General features: G+C 39.5%; 1 protein-coding gene across 1 annotated transcript in view; it reads left to right on the top strand.

The window, feature by feature from the left end:
- The window catches only part of LOC123507612 (putative inorganic phosphate cotransporter), a 174,125-nt gene that overhangs the window by 26,636 nt on the left and 133,301 nt on the right, over window positions 1–14,188 (top strand). Inside the window, exon 2 of the mRNA XM_045260626.1 lies at window positions 9,888–9,968. The gene's annotated coding sequence lies outside the window, so the exon portion shown is untranslated. The remainder of the gene's footprint in view (window positions 1–9,887; window positions 9,969–14,188) is intronic.

Below are 14,188 nucleotides of genomic sequence, written 5' to 3' on the forward strand. Positions count from 1 at the left end.
CATTGGAAACATAGATGTTAATATTTATGTAAATGTATTCATTACGCTTATAAAAAAAAAAGAAATTGACTAAAATACCAGAGAGAGAGAGAGAGAGAGAGAGAGAGAGAGAGAGAGAGAGAGAGAGAGAGAGAGAGACAGAGAGACAGAGAGAGAGAGAGTGAGAGAGGCAACAGTAGGCAGTAAATCACGGCAGTATCATCACCCTTAGCAAGACACACTGTAAGCTGGCCCACTCCTTTCCTTCCCCTTAAAAAAGAAAAAAAAAATACATAACATTTGGCATACCAGACTTATCAGAGCGTGTTTCTTGACTAAGCAGGAGTATAGACAGCCATCACCACTCATCCCACCACCACCACCATCACCACCAACACCCGACTCCCACTTCCTCCCTCTTACCGACTGGAAACAAGTAGTAACAAACTCCCTCAGCGCCTCCTTCGGTTCCCGCGTCCGATCCCGGCAGCCACGCAATACGCATTTGTGCAAACACTCCCCTTTGACCCGACTGGCGAGAGTAAACAATTAAAGCACAATGCATGCACAGTGTGAGCAAGATGAGGCGCAACTCACACATCTCGGCTAGTCTGTGAGCCTCTTGTTGAACCACCGGAAAGTTGCGGATAAGGGAAGGCTACTCTGCACCTGTGTGTGAGGGACGGAGGGCGGGAGGCAGCGAGAGAGAGAAGGGGGGTGGGGGAGAGGGCAAGGAGGACAGGGAGGGACGAAAGAAGGAATGAAGGGATGGAAAAAAAGGAATGTTATAAAATGGGAAGAACAGGAAGGAGAGAAGGAAGAGAAGAAGAGAATGTTTGGTATAAAAGAGAGAAGGAGAAATAGGGAAGAAAGGACATGAAGGGACAAAAAAGGCAACAGAAGACATGAAGGAGATGAAGGAAAGATAAGACAAGAAAAAATGGAGGGAGAGAAGCAAAGGAGAGTATAAGAACAGAGAGAGAGATGGAGGGGAGAGAATACTTGAGTACGGAGGAGTAGGAAGAAGGGAGAAGAGGGCCAGTGAGTAAGGGAAGAAGTGGTTGTGTCTGAGTCTTGAAGGAGGGGAGGAAGGGAGGAAGGGAAGGAAGAGGAGGGGGGAAAAGAGGGAAGGAAGTGAGCGAAGGACGAAGGAAGGAAGGATATGTTTACTGGGTGAGGAAAAATGAGGTTATGATACTGATTGAAGGAAAGGAAATATAGAGAAAAAGAGAGAGAGAGGGAGTGATGAGAAAGACAGCAAGAAAGAAGAGGAGTAAAGAGACATTAAGGAAAGTTTTTTTTTCAGCAAATACATAAAGGATATAGAGAATAACTGGATAAAAAGAGACGAAAAAACGAAAGAAGACAGAGAGAAGAGCAAAACAGGTAAACATAAGATACTATTACTACATTAACTTCACGCTTTCTTTAATCCTTTAATGACACTAAAAAAAAAAGAAAAGTAACAATCTAAAGAACAACGAGAAAGAACACAGACATGCACGAAAAACACTCAAGGTTGACTCAGAATGGCGGTGCTTGGAAGCTTCTGAGAGACGTGATAAAGTTGCGTCAGATTATTAGTGTGGCTGGTGGCGGGGAGAGTGTTGACGGAGCGAGGGGAGGCGATGGGAGGTGGGGGTGTTCCAGTGTTGACGTGGGCTGAGGTTATTGAGAAACTGGAAGGGAGTGAGTGGCATGGGGAGGGCGAAAACAGCAGCAGCAGAACGAGGAGGAGGAAGTTCGATATTGAATGTGAGGATTGGAAGAGAGTACTGGGTAGATATGAAGAAGATAAGTGTTGATGCATCAGCTCATATTGTTAAATGTTTTTTGGCTTGTTATAAACGTTTCTGGCTTTTCATTAACGTTTTTTGGCATTTCATTAATGTCTTTTTGTCATTTTATAAAAGTTTTTGGTATTTTGTAAACGTTTTTGTCTTTTTCGTGATTTCATATTTTCTTAGTATATCTATTTTCAAAAGGCAAGTGAGAATTAGTCATATTTTCATGGGTACATTTATTTTTTATTCATTAACGTTCCTTCCTTCACTTCCAAACGACGGTAAGAAATAACAATATGAGAAAATAGAGAAATGAATCAATAAAAACTGCAGACTGACAAAGAATAAAACCTTAATTTCGTCCCTTTAAGCCTTCAAGACTACATAAAATACTATAACACAAAATGAATGTCTTAAAAGTTGCAGGTGATTATGGGGAGGAAAAAAAAAAGATCTGTCCGTGAGAGAGTTAAGTGGGCGATTAGTGCCGTTTCAGGTTACGACAAATGCCTCTATAAATACTGGTTTATTGACGTTTTGCCGCGTGTTGGCAGCGAGAGGGAGTTACGCTGACTTTGAGGGAATTTGTACGTTTGGATCAAGTCCCGACGAAGCTTGACGCGGCGGAGTCTTATCTGACAGCTTAAGTACCATCGCGGGGGGAGGGAAGGTGAATTATCGTAAAAACATGTACAATTTTTTTTTCCTTTCTAGAGTTTATTTGAATGTTAAAATAGTAGGTTTGTGTTTAGTTGTGAGTGATTTTGGTTTTAGATTCGTAGTTTGTTGATACGATAACTGCGGAAAGTATATGTTGAGTGTATTATTATCATTATTATTGTTATTATTATTATTATTATTATTATTATTATTATTATTATTATTATTATTATTATTATTATTATTATTATTATTATTGTCATTATTATTTTTATTATTATTATTATTATTATTATTATAATTACTGATATTACTATTATTAATGGCATTGGTGGTAGTGTTAATAACAACACTAGTAGTAGAATCAGTATCTTTATTATTATGAGTCTTTGTATTCTTTGTATTATTTAAGACTATCATTAATACTGTTATTACTACTACTGCATCTACTACTACTACTACTACTACTACTACTACTACTACTACTACTACTACTACTACTACTACTACTACTACTACTACTACTACTACTACTACTACTACTACTACTACTACTACTACTACTACTACTACTACTACTACTACTACTACTACTACTACTACTGCTGCTGCTGCTGCTGCTGGTGCTGCTGCTGTTCTTGCTGTTGTTTCTGTGTGATGTATATAATTATATCATAAAAACATCATAAATGAATGCATAGATTTTTTCCCGAGATTACATCCCTTTAGTGTGTGTGTGTGTGTGTGTGTTTGTGTGTGTGTATTTATTGTGTCATCATGTGCACACTTATATATAGCTGTGTGTATGTGTGTTGCTCTCTGCGCACATGTGTGTACATACGTGTGTGCGTGCAGGCCATGTGCGAGTGGTGGCTCTTCAGTTGTCACTCATGTGTCAGCCCTGATGTGTCTCACCCACGCGTGTACACACACACACACACACACACACACACACACACACACACACACACACACACACACACACACACACACACACACACACACACACACACACACAAGACCATATAATCAATGAAGTAGTAATGATAATAGTAATAATAATGATGATAATGATAGTATTGTATAGAAGTAGTAGTAATAATGGAGTAGTAGTAGTAGTAGTAGTAGTAGTAGTAGTAATAGTAGTAGTAGTAGTAGTAGAGATAGTAATGCTAGAAGTAGTAGTAATAGTAGCGACATAATATTAATAGTAATTATAATAGTATAGTAATAATGATAATAATAATAATAATAATAATAATAATAATAATAATAATAATAATAGTAAGCGTAACATGGTAAGTTGTAATCATAGTCTATCATCTTTCAAAATATTTAAAGAAAACAAAAAAATAATCTCTTGCTGGCTACTGCATCTCACAATCGAGAGAGAGAGAGAGAGAGAGAGAGAGAGAGAGAGAGAGAGAGAGAGAGAGAGAGAGAGAGAGAGAGAGAACAAACAATCCCAGATGAGGACAACACGGGTAGTCAGAATAGAAGGTTTAGTCCTCAGGTGCAAAGAAAGAGGAGGAGGAGGAGGGAGAAGAGGAGGAGGAGGAGGAGGAGGAGGAGGAGGAGGAGGAGGAGGAGGTGGAGGAGGAGGAGGAGGAGTAGATAAAAAGAAGACGCAGGTGAAGGAGGAGGTAAGTCCGGGGTTAGAGGTCGCTATGAGAGAGAGAGAGAGAGAGAGAGAGAGAGAGAGAGAGAGAGAGAGAGAGAGAGAGAGATTAGGACATGATGATATGAAGGAAAAATGTTTTAGTGTACAGAAGAGAAGGAATAATAGTTATACTCCTCGTCCTCCTCTTCCTCTCCCTCTTCCTCTTTCTCTTTCTCTTTCTCTTTCTTTTCCTCATCCTCTTCTCTTCCTCTTCCTCCTCCTCCTCCTCCTCCTCCTCCTCCTCCTCCTCCTCCTCCTCCTCCTCCTCCTCCTCCTCCTCCTTCTCTTCCTCCTTTTCTTCCTCCTCTTATTTCTCTTTTGTATACGTAAACCTAGTTTGTTAGCAAAATAAATTATGAAGTTAAGATATTATTATTATTATTATTATTATTATTATTATTATTATTATTATGATCATTAATGTTATTATTATTGTCACTAATTCTACATCGTTGCTAAGAGAGAAACCACAAAGAGCGATGTGTACATGAGTTTATGGATAAAAATAGTAATTACACACACACACACACACACACACACACACACACACACACACACACACACACACACACACACACACACACACACATACACACACACACACACACACACACACACACACACACGTGATCTATATTAGCTGAACAAAACAATAGATCTCAATATTAATCAAAGCTCCATCACTCCCTCTCCTCTCCTCTCCTTCCTTCCTTCCCTGCAGCTCTCCTCCCTCACTCCCCTCTCTCTCCCTCTCCCGTTCAACTTTAGCTATCTCTGCGTCTATTACTCTTGTACTTAGTCTTGCACTTTCTGCCATTATGAAATACTTGATCACTATATATCCTTGAATCTTCCTATCCCTTTTCTCCTCTCTCTCTTTCCCCCATTCTCTTTTCCTTCCTCCCTCTTCCCCTTTCTCTTCTCTCATCCATTTCCTTCCTTTCTTCACACTTCAATTCCATCCTGTTCTCTTTTCCTCTTTTTTCTTGTCCTCTTTATCTGTTTGTCGATTGTGTTTGTCTCCTTCAGTTTGTACGATTAATTTTCTTCTTTCTCGTCATCGTTTTCTATCTACTTAGCTTCCTCCTACTTTTCCTCCTACCCCTCATCTTCCTTCCTCCCCCTCGTCTTCATCCTCATCCTTAAACTTTTCTTCTTCTTCTTCTTCTTCTTCTTCTTCTTCTTCTTCTTCTTCTTCTTCTTCTTCTTCTTCTTCTTCTTCTTCTTCTTCTTCTTCTTCTCCTCCTCCTTGTCTTCCTCCTCGTCGTCGTCACTGGGCCGCTGTGTGCTCTTCCTTACAAGAGGCGCCGAGTACTTAACACACAAGGCCACTTAGATGTGTAAACTTATTGCTTCTGACGCCGCTTGTGGTGGTGCGGGTGTTACTTAAGTGGACGGGAAAGTGTGATGATGGTTAAGTATACCCTTCCTGTTGTTTGCTTGATTTAATTGATGTCATGGTGTCATTTTCATATTTGCATTTTTTCTATCTTTATTTTAGTGAGTGAGAAAAGTGTTAGTGTTATTTTTTTCTAACCTCTTCAGTACTGGGACATATTTTTACCATGAATTTTGTGTACGATTATACCATTTTATTGACATTAGCAAGGGTCTATGTAGGTCAGAAGATTAATGGCCACAGTCTTCAGTATTTTAATCCCCACCACATGATTTTCTAAATATGTATAAAATCACTAAATAGTTACCAGAATGAATAGGAAGAAGCGGCATGGTACTGAAGAAACCGGGTTAAGTGGATTGTAAAGTCGGATGCTCTTTTTTATCATGTTTTTAGTGTATTTTAATGTTTTTTAGAATAAATAATAAGAGTGTGATTCCTACAGGTCAATAAATGAATGTGCGTGACTGAATAAAAAAAAACAATGAAAAAATATATAAAAGAAAATAGCAAAACAGAAAAGAAAATAAATAAAGAAGTGAATAATTAAAGATAAATAGTTGAATATATAAATAAGGCAATTACATCACGAGTTCCAGACATAAACACTTACTGAAATTAGAGACACGCAAAAGAAGTGAAAGAAGTAAAGTTTAACATATTGAGAGAGAGAGAGAGAGAGAGAGAGAGAGAGAGAGAGAGAGAGAGAGAGAGAGAGAGAGAGAGAGAGAGAGAGAGAGAAATATATATCGAGCTGTAAAATAATAAGAAACAAACATACAAAATCAGTAAAAATAACGAAACGAAAAAAAAAAAAAAAACACATACAAAAACTAATAAATAAAAAAAAAGAAACGTAACACAAAAGCAAAATAGAATAAAAAAAAATAAAGGATTGATAAGAAAAAAAATAGATAAAAAAAAAAAATAAACTTCAACCCAACAGGAGTCATGATGTTCGCGCCCTTCACCTTAAGTTCATTGTGAGGGTGTCGTCAGTAGCGCAGTGAGGGGAGTCATTACGCCCGAACACCCTACAAATAAATAGACAGCCAGGCGAGCGAGCACCTCAGTTAAGGGAGGCCATAAACACCCCTTTAGGGAAATAAACACTGCCTCCTGCTGGCCCCTCACAACTCGAAGCCTCCATGTTACTTTTTACCACTGTCTTTCTCACGCTCTCTCTCTCTCTCTCTCTCTCTCTCTATCCTTTTTAACTTTTTTATTTTTGTCTACTTCCCTTTTTTTCCTTTTTTTTTACTGATTGTTTATAGTCCAAAATCACTTTTAATTTTCCTTTTATTGGTTTTATTACCTATTTTGTTTCCCAGCCTTTGCTTTTCTTTCTGTTATCCTCCTTTACATCATTTCATTTGTGTCTTTTTGACTGTTTCCGGGTCTATTTTTCCCTATCATCAATCAGTTTTAGTATTTTTTTTTTCTCTGTTATATTTTTCTGGTACGAGGATCTTTAAAATACAAATACAAAACATAACTATAAAAAATAAGAGAACACACACACACACACACACACACACACACACACACACACACACACACACGAAGCAAAACGACATAGTGAGATGTTAGTTTTCATCATCTTTTATATACTCCACACTATAAAATGCCTACGTCACTCTCTATACATGTCATTGACCTAAAAATTCCTTATCTTTAATGGCAAAGTCCTTGGTGTTATTGTTGAAGATTTAGCTGGGGATGTACCAGACGTGTTTTATGCATTAGTTATCTAGCACGTGTTTCTTGCCTTGGATTTACGCGCTAGAGGTCGCGGGGGTCAAGCGGAAGGAACAGATTAGCGACGAGTATTTAGTTAGGATGAGAAGAAGTGCCTCCAGTTGGTCCATTTATAAGAGGCAGAACCATACTCTCTCTCTCTCTCTCTCTCTCTCTCTCTCTCTCTCTCTCTCTCTCTCTCTCTCTCTCTCTCTCTCTCTCTCTCTCTCTACTGCTGCTGCTTCTTGTTCTTCATGTTCTTGTTCTTGCTGTTCTTTATGATTTTGTTGTTACTGTTCTTGTTTTTCATCATCTTGTCTGTTCTTTGTTTTCTTATCACCATTCACCATTCTCTCTCTCTCTCTCTCTCTCTCTCTCTCTCTCTCTCTCTCTCTCTCTCTCTCTCTCCCAGTACTTAAGTTGGGGTCAGTCTTCCTCTTCATTCCCCATCCGGCGTCTCATTCATTACTTCATTCATTCATTCATTCACCCGTTCTTTCTTTACGTTGCCTTCTTGTGGTCTTGCTTCATAATCATAGACTCTCTTTATTTTCTCTTTCTCTGTTTCTATGTACGTTTCTCTGTCTGGCTCTCTTTCTGTCTGTCTTTGTGTTTGTATAGAAGTTTGTTATTCAATTTTTTTTTAATACTTTTTTCTCCTTTGATTTTTTTTTTTTTGGGGGGGGGGTAGGGTTGGTTTTACTGAGTGATACTATTAGCTGAAGTGGTACTTGTAGTGGTAGTCTTAGTAGTAGTAATAGTAGTAGTAAGTGATTATAATGATACTACTGATGCTAATAATAGTAGTAATAATGATAATAATAATAATGATGATAATGATAGTAATAATAATAATAATAATAGTAATAATGATAAGCCACGAAGACCTGAAACCATTATGGAAAAGTTTATTCCACTTTTGAGAAAACCGGCATCTCACACCCGCCTCTTAACATGATACTTCACACCTCGACCCTCCCCTTCTCTCTCTCTCTCTCTCTCTCTCTCTCTCTCTCTCTCTCTCTCTCTCTGACGGAACACGATTTTTGGTTATCGGTAAGAAGAAAGGAAAAAAGGAAGGGAGAGGAAGGAATAGAGAAGAGGGAAGGATAGATTGTGAAATGAAGGGACGAGGAGAAGAAGGAGGAGGAGGAAGAAGAAGAGGAGGAGGTGATGGTGGTGGTAGTGTTTAGAGTGGGAGATGAGGAGTTAGGAGTGAGCAGAGGGCCTATATCTCTTCGTTTTCTGTTCATCCACCTCTCTATTTTTTTTTTATATCTCTTACTCTCACAACTCTCCACTAAGCGATACTATCTTCCATCTCTAATTCTACTGCAATATATAAATCCACTACTACTCTGCTGCTTACTACCACATTCACTAAGACTATTCATCCACTTTTTTACTCCACAACTAAACAATTTACTACACTACTAACAATCCACCACTACTACTACTACTATATTACTCCACACTCAATACCAATCTTCCCACTCCACAGTAATCCACTCCCTTACCCAAGAAAACAAACTATCATCCCTTCCACCACCCCACCACAGTACTCCACACCCACCAACACCACAACATCCTCTCCACCACCCTTAACCTCACCACTACCACCACCACTACCAGCATCAGCAGCAGCAGCGGTAGCCATCGGAGCTGTCTGCTGTTTACGCCAAGATCTCGTCACTTTAGCGCCTCCTTCCGTTGAGTCACCCTCGACCCAAGAGTGACCCTGCTCCAGGAGGCCACCAACTTCTTTGAAACCCTTGAACGGACCCTGACTTCGACTCCCCGTTCGGTTCTTCCCAGCGCGGCAGGAGTTACTTCGTGGGGACCTTTCATTTCCTTCACTTCGACCTCGTTTTCTTTGGAAGTAATCGGACGCTGTTGGTGGGAAGAGGAGCGTTCGGTGGCGTTTTTAATTAAGGAACGATCTTAGAAAATGCTTTGTAGTGGACGGGAGGAAGTTAGCATCGGAGGAGAGTGTGTGGGAGGAGGAGGAGGAGTGGGAGCTGAACCGCCCTCTTGTTCCTCCGCCTCCGTGAGGATGGGAGTAACGCGAGAACCCCGCCACATGCGTTCTGTCTGCCGGCCGCCCGTCCCTCGCCCGTCCTTTCTGTCTATCGTGAAGTAGCCATTATAGTTTATTCTCTGTGTGGGTGGTGATGTTTGTGGTATTCTGTCTACGTGCCGAGAAATACTGATGGTTCGTTCTCTCTCTCTCTCTCTCTCTCTCTCTCTCTCTCTCTCTCTCTCTCTCTCTCTCTCTCTCTCTCTCTCTCTCTCTCTCTCTCTCGCTACAAATGAAAGAATTGTTATTCTTTTCACTCCCCAATGCTGGGCTTTTTAAATTAACTCTAATCTATGAAATTATTGTTGATTTTCCTCGTCGTTGTTTAAGGAAAGTGTACCAGGAAAGAAGTCCTTCGTAAAGAGAGAGAGAGAGAGAGAGAGAGAGAGAGAGAGAGAGAGAGAGAGAGAGAGAGAGAGAGAGAGAGAACAAGTGTGAATCTCTTAAAAACACCAGAAAACCAAATAACAATTTATTTTCATATATAGAAGCAAAATGAACGAGAACGTCAATTATTGCTCATAGCAATATAAACAATGAAAACTCTGTAACAAACTTTCAAACTAACTAGGAGTCTTTATCTTTGTACAGGTAGAGTGGACAGGTGCGACTGACACTTGTATCTACCACTACCACCACCACCACCATCACCATGAGCAGGAAGCGGCCGAGGTAGATAAGTATTAAATTTTTGTTACAATTCCTCTCTTTTATGTGTTTTCTATGAGTATTAACCCTTTGATTGCTACAACATCTCTTCAGGCTCAATAAGATCATCTAGGGCAAGTTCACATATGATTAAGAAAAGCTAACACTCAATGAAAAGGAAACAATCGTGTATTTAAAACGTTTAGTTCAATATAGTTTTGCCTTCATCTAAATAACATAAGTATATGATAAGCAGTCAAAGGGTTAACAGGTGTTTCATGTATTACCTGTGATTGCTGCGATGTTGTGTCCAGAAATGGCGATTGACGGTGAGTTATTTTGATGTCATATGTGTATTATTTAATGTTTGCAGAGATAGTGATGTTTCTTTAATCCTTTCATTACTGGGACGCATTTTTACCACGAGTTTTGAGTGACGAGACGATTTTGTTTATATTAGGAAGAGTCTAAGGAGATCAATCGATTAATGGCCAGAATCTTTACTATTTTATTCCCCTCATAAGTTTCTGAAGCTGTATAAAATCGCCAAGCAGAATGAATATATAAAAACGCGTCCTAGCACTGAAGGGTTAAGTGTTTTGAATGCATTGGCTATCGTGGGCGTCGTAGCTGTGTGGAATCGGGTAAGTGAAGGAGGCAGTGGGTGTCAGGAGCAGGAAAGGAACAGTGGATGGTGTAATAGAGAAATGTTAAAGAAAAGTGAAAATGAACGAAAAATGTGCCTCGAATGTTAGTTTTTTTCCGCATTTCTCATAATAATTTTTCCCACTGATGCCAAGTTTTCGTAATTCATGGCAATTTCTCACAATCTCAAAGTTAACGGCAACGTCTTTTAACTAATGATAGGTTCTTGGGATTAATGGCAGCTGACGTACAACTAATGATAACGTTCATGAATAATAGCAGTAGCTCGTAATTAATGACATCACGTTAAAAAGAAGAAGAAAAAAAAAAAAAGCAGAAAAAAAATACGTCTCGCAGTCAATAGCAACAGTTTCTTCATATGTACAAAGACGGCCGCACTTACACGCCACGCAGGAGCAGGCGAAGCAGTGAAGCGCAATACTGACTTGATAGCTTAATTTGTGTACATTCCTCCTGTGATTACCGGGAAGGCAGGGAACGGCAGGCGCAGTGCGTAGTTAACCCTTTTTGTACTGGGGCACATTTTTACCTTGAGATTTGTGTGCGACTAAGCCATTTCTTTGACATTAGGAAGGGTGTATAGAGGTCAGAAGATTAATTACTAGAGTTTTCACAATTTTAATCCCTTACGTAAGTTTCTGAAGCTATTTAAAATCATCAAATAGTAAGCAGAATGAATATGGAAACGCGTCATGGTACTGAAAGATTAAGGTCATGTTCTCCTCAACGCAGGAGGCAAAACTAGGAAGTAATTAAGACTAGGAAGTAATTATGAGAAGTGACTCATGCAGCGTGAGGGTCTTGTACCTAGGTTTCCTTTACTCTCATGAAGGGGGTTTGTCAGAGGGTCTTATTTATTAATTTGTTTATTTTTTTGTTTTTGTGTAATTTGCATCATGTTACTTCTCTTGTTGTTCGTGTTTGTTGTAACAGAGTAATGGAATAGTTTGAGAAGAGAGACACGCATACAGGTCTGAAGACGAGCGTGCGGAATATAGCTTTATAATACGTAGTTGATTGTGATTCCTTGAGTTTGTTTTTTTTTTTTTACTTATTTATTTGCTTATATGTTGAGTTATTCACTTATGAAATGTATGTTTCTTTCTTTTCATATTTCTTTCTAATTCTTTTATTTATTGACAACAAAAAACTTGATATAACAACGCAAAAGAAATATACAGCTCCTTATATTGTATCACTAATGGATGCAATTAGAATATTATTCAATAATGATCTGGTCACTTCAACACAGATACTAGAAACTTGGCTATTGCTTGCTGGGGGTCATTCCGAAGCAGGTTTTTTTTTTTTTCCTTGAAGTTGCTATATTAGGGTCCACGGCATAGCGAAACCTGACCCCTTCATGTGTGTTGGTGCGTGTGTGCGTGTGTGTTATGTTGTGTTGTGTTGCGTTGTGTTGTCTGGTTATTAAGTCCTTGACAGGCTTGCAAAGGGGCAATGACTGGTTATCTCGTTAGTTAACTGCCTCGCTGACTGGTTGGCGAACTGGCTGTCTGGCTGGCTTATTGAATGGAAGGCTAACTTTTTGACTTAGTAACTGGTTGGGTACATGATCGGCCAAGAGAGTGACTGGCCGTTTAGTTGGCAGATAATTTAGCTGATAAGATTACGAAGTGGTTAGCTGAATGATTGAGTGGTTAGGTAACTGGATATTTGGTTGGACTGGCTGGCTTGTTGTGAACTAGTTTGCTAATTAACTAACTGGCTTACTGGTTAGCTGACTAGTCGAAAACTGCTTGACTGACTCTCCCTGTCTCGCTGGTTGGCTGACTGGCTGGGTGTTCTATTAGTCTCACACTTCATATATCAGACTCAGTATCTTTCAAACTGGCGACTGGCCGGCTAACTGAGACTGGTTTGGCGACTGGTTTTCGGTGGTGTGTAAGTTCTTTTATTTCTTAGACGAACGCGTGCTTGGCGCATGACGCAGCTTCTGTGGAACAACGAAGCTCAGAGTCCACCACGATACGCCCGACGCTCCTGATTTACTGTTAGGGCTAAGATGGCTGTCTCGTCGCCAGCCACAAACCAACCGAGGAGGAAAACTTGTGTCCTTTAACCTTCTCAGTGTTCAACCCCTCCCCAGAATCACGCAAACTTTTTACAGTAATTTTTTATAATGTATTGAATTGTATACGTGATTCTGTAGGTTGTAAAGGACATGTTATTATAGTGAGTGATTTGAGTGGTAATTATCAGAGAATTTAGTAGTAAAAACCTAAAGCTATTTTTTTCGCTGGCTTTTGAAATAATTTCGTCTGATTTGATACTTTCTATTTTTTTTGTGCCATTTTCCTCAAAATTTCATCAATTCTATTTTTCATCCTCTTGTCTTTAATTTTCTTTGAATGGTCTTATTTTTCTCAAATTTTCTAGTTTGCTTTATTTACCATTATATTTTCCTGTATTGCAATTAGTAAAGAAGTGATGAAGAAGAAAGTCACACTTGTGAAGAATGTGTGTGTGTGTGTGTGTGTGTGTGTGTGTGTGTGTGTGTGTGTGTGTGAGATAATGGTGTGATTAAGTCATTTTAACAGTATCCTTGAGGGTGAGAGCCTTGTGACTTTGTAGGATAAGAATGCTTGATTTTTTTCTTCCTTGAGTGGCACTGAACATCTACAGTTTTTAAAAGTAGACAGTGGCAGCGATTTAGGAGAGTATTCATTTGGTATTCTCGCCTTTCTTCTCATAGTTTTCCTCCTTGCCTTTTTTCCTACTCATCTTCGTTATCATCTTTAGTTACGACCAATAAAGTTCAAAAGTCAAAGAAAAAAGAAAGAAAAAAGTGCCATACCATACAAGCGCGCTTATACACACACACACACACACACACACACACACACACACACACACACACACACACACACACACACACACACACACACACACACACACACACACACACACACACACACACACACACACTGTTTATCGTAGGCCAAGTGGGTGCAGAGAACCTTGATAATACTGACAAATTGCCACTTGAACCTCCGAAGGGAAGGGAGTTGTTGTATGGAGCTTGTAGGATCTTGTCTGTAGGGCGGTGTTGTATTAGGTGGAGGCGGTGTTGTCTGTGGTAAAGGTGGTGGTGTACGTGATGCTTCTGTGGTGATTGAGGTACGTGGTAGTGGTAGGTGGTGGTGGTGGTGGTGGTGGTGGTGATTTGGTGTTGCGTGAGGAGGTTGGTGTTGATGTTATTGAAGTTGTTGTATTAGGTGGTGGTGTTTGTGTTGTATCAGGAGGTGTTGTGTGTTAGGAGTGAGTGAGGGTGTGTACGTGTATGTATGTGTTGTGGTGTTGTATCTGTCAGGGTGTCCAAGTGTGGTGTTGAATGAGGAGTGTGTGTGTGTGTGTGTGTGGGTGGGTGGGTGGGTGAGTGGGTGGGTGGGTGTCTGTGTGTGGTGTAATGCAATTATGCACATTAATTAATCTTCATTGAAAATTAGTTTTTTTTCTTCCCCTTTTCCTTATAGTTTAGGAAAGATACACTGATATTCTCTTCTCTGTAGATGAAAGATAATATTTTGTTACACATGTTGTTAGCTGATGTTGTCATT

The sequence above is a fragment of the Portunus trituberculatus genome, chromosome 23 (assembly GCF_017591435.1).
Source record: "Portunus trituberculatus isolate SZX2019 chromosome 23, ASM1759143v1, whole genome shotgun sequence".
NCBI lineage: Eukaryota > Metazoa > Arthropoda > Malacostraca > Decapoda > Portunidae > Portunus > Portunus trituberculatus.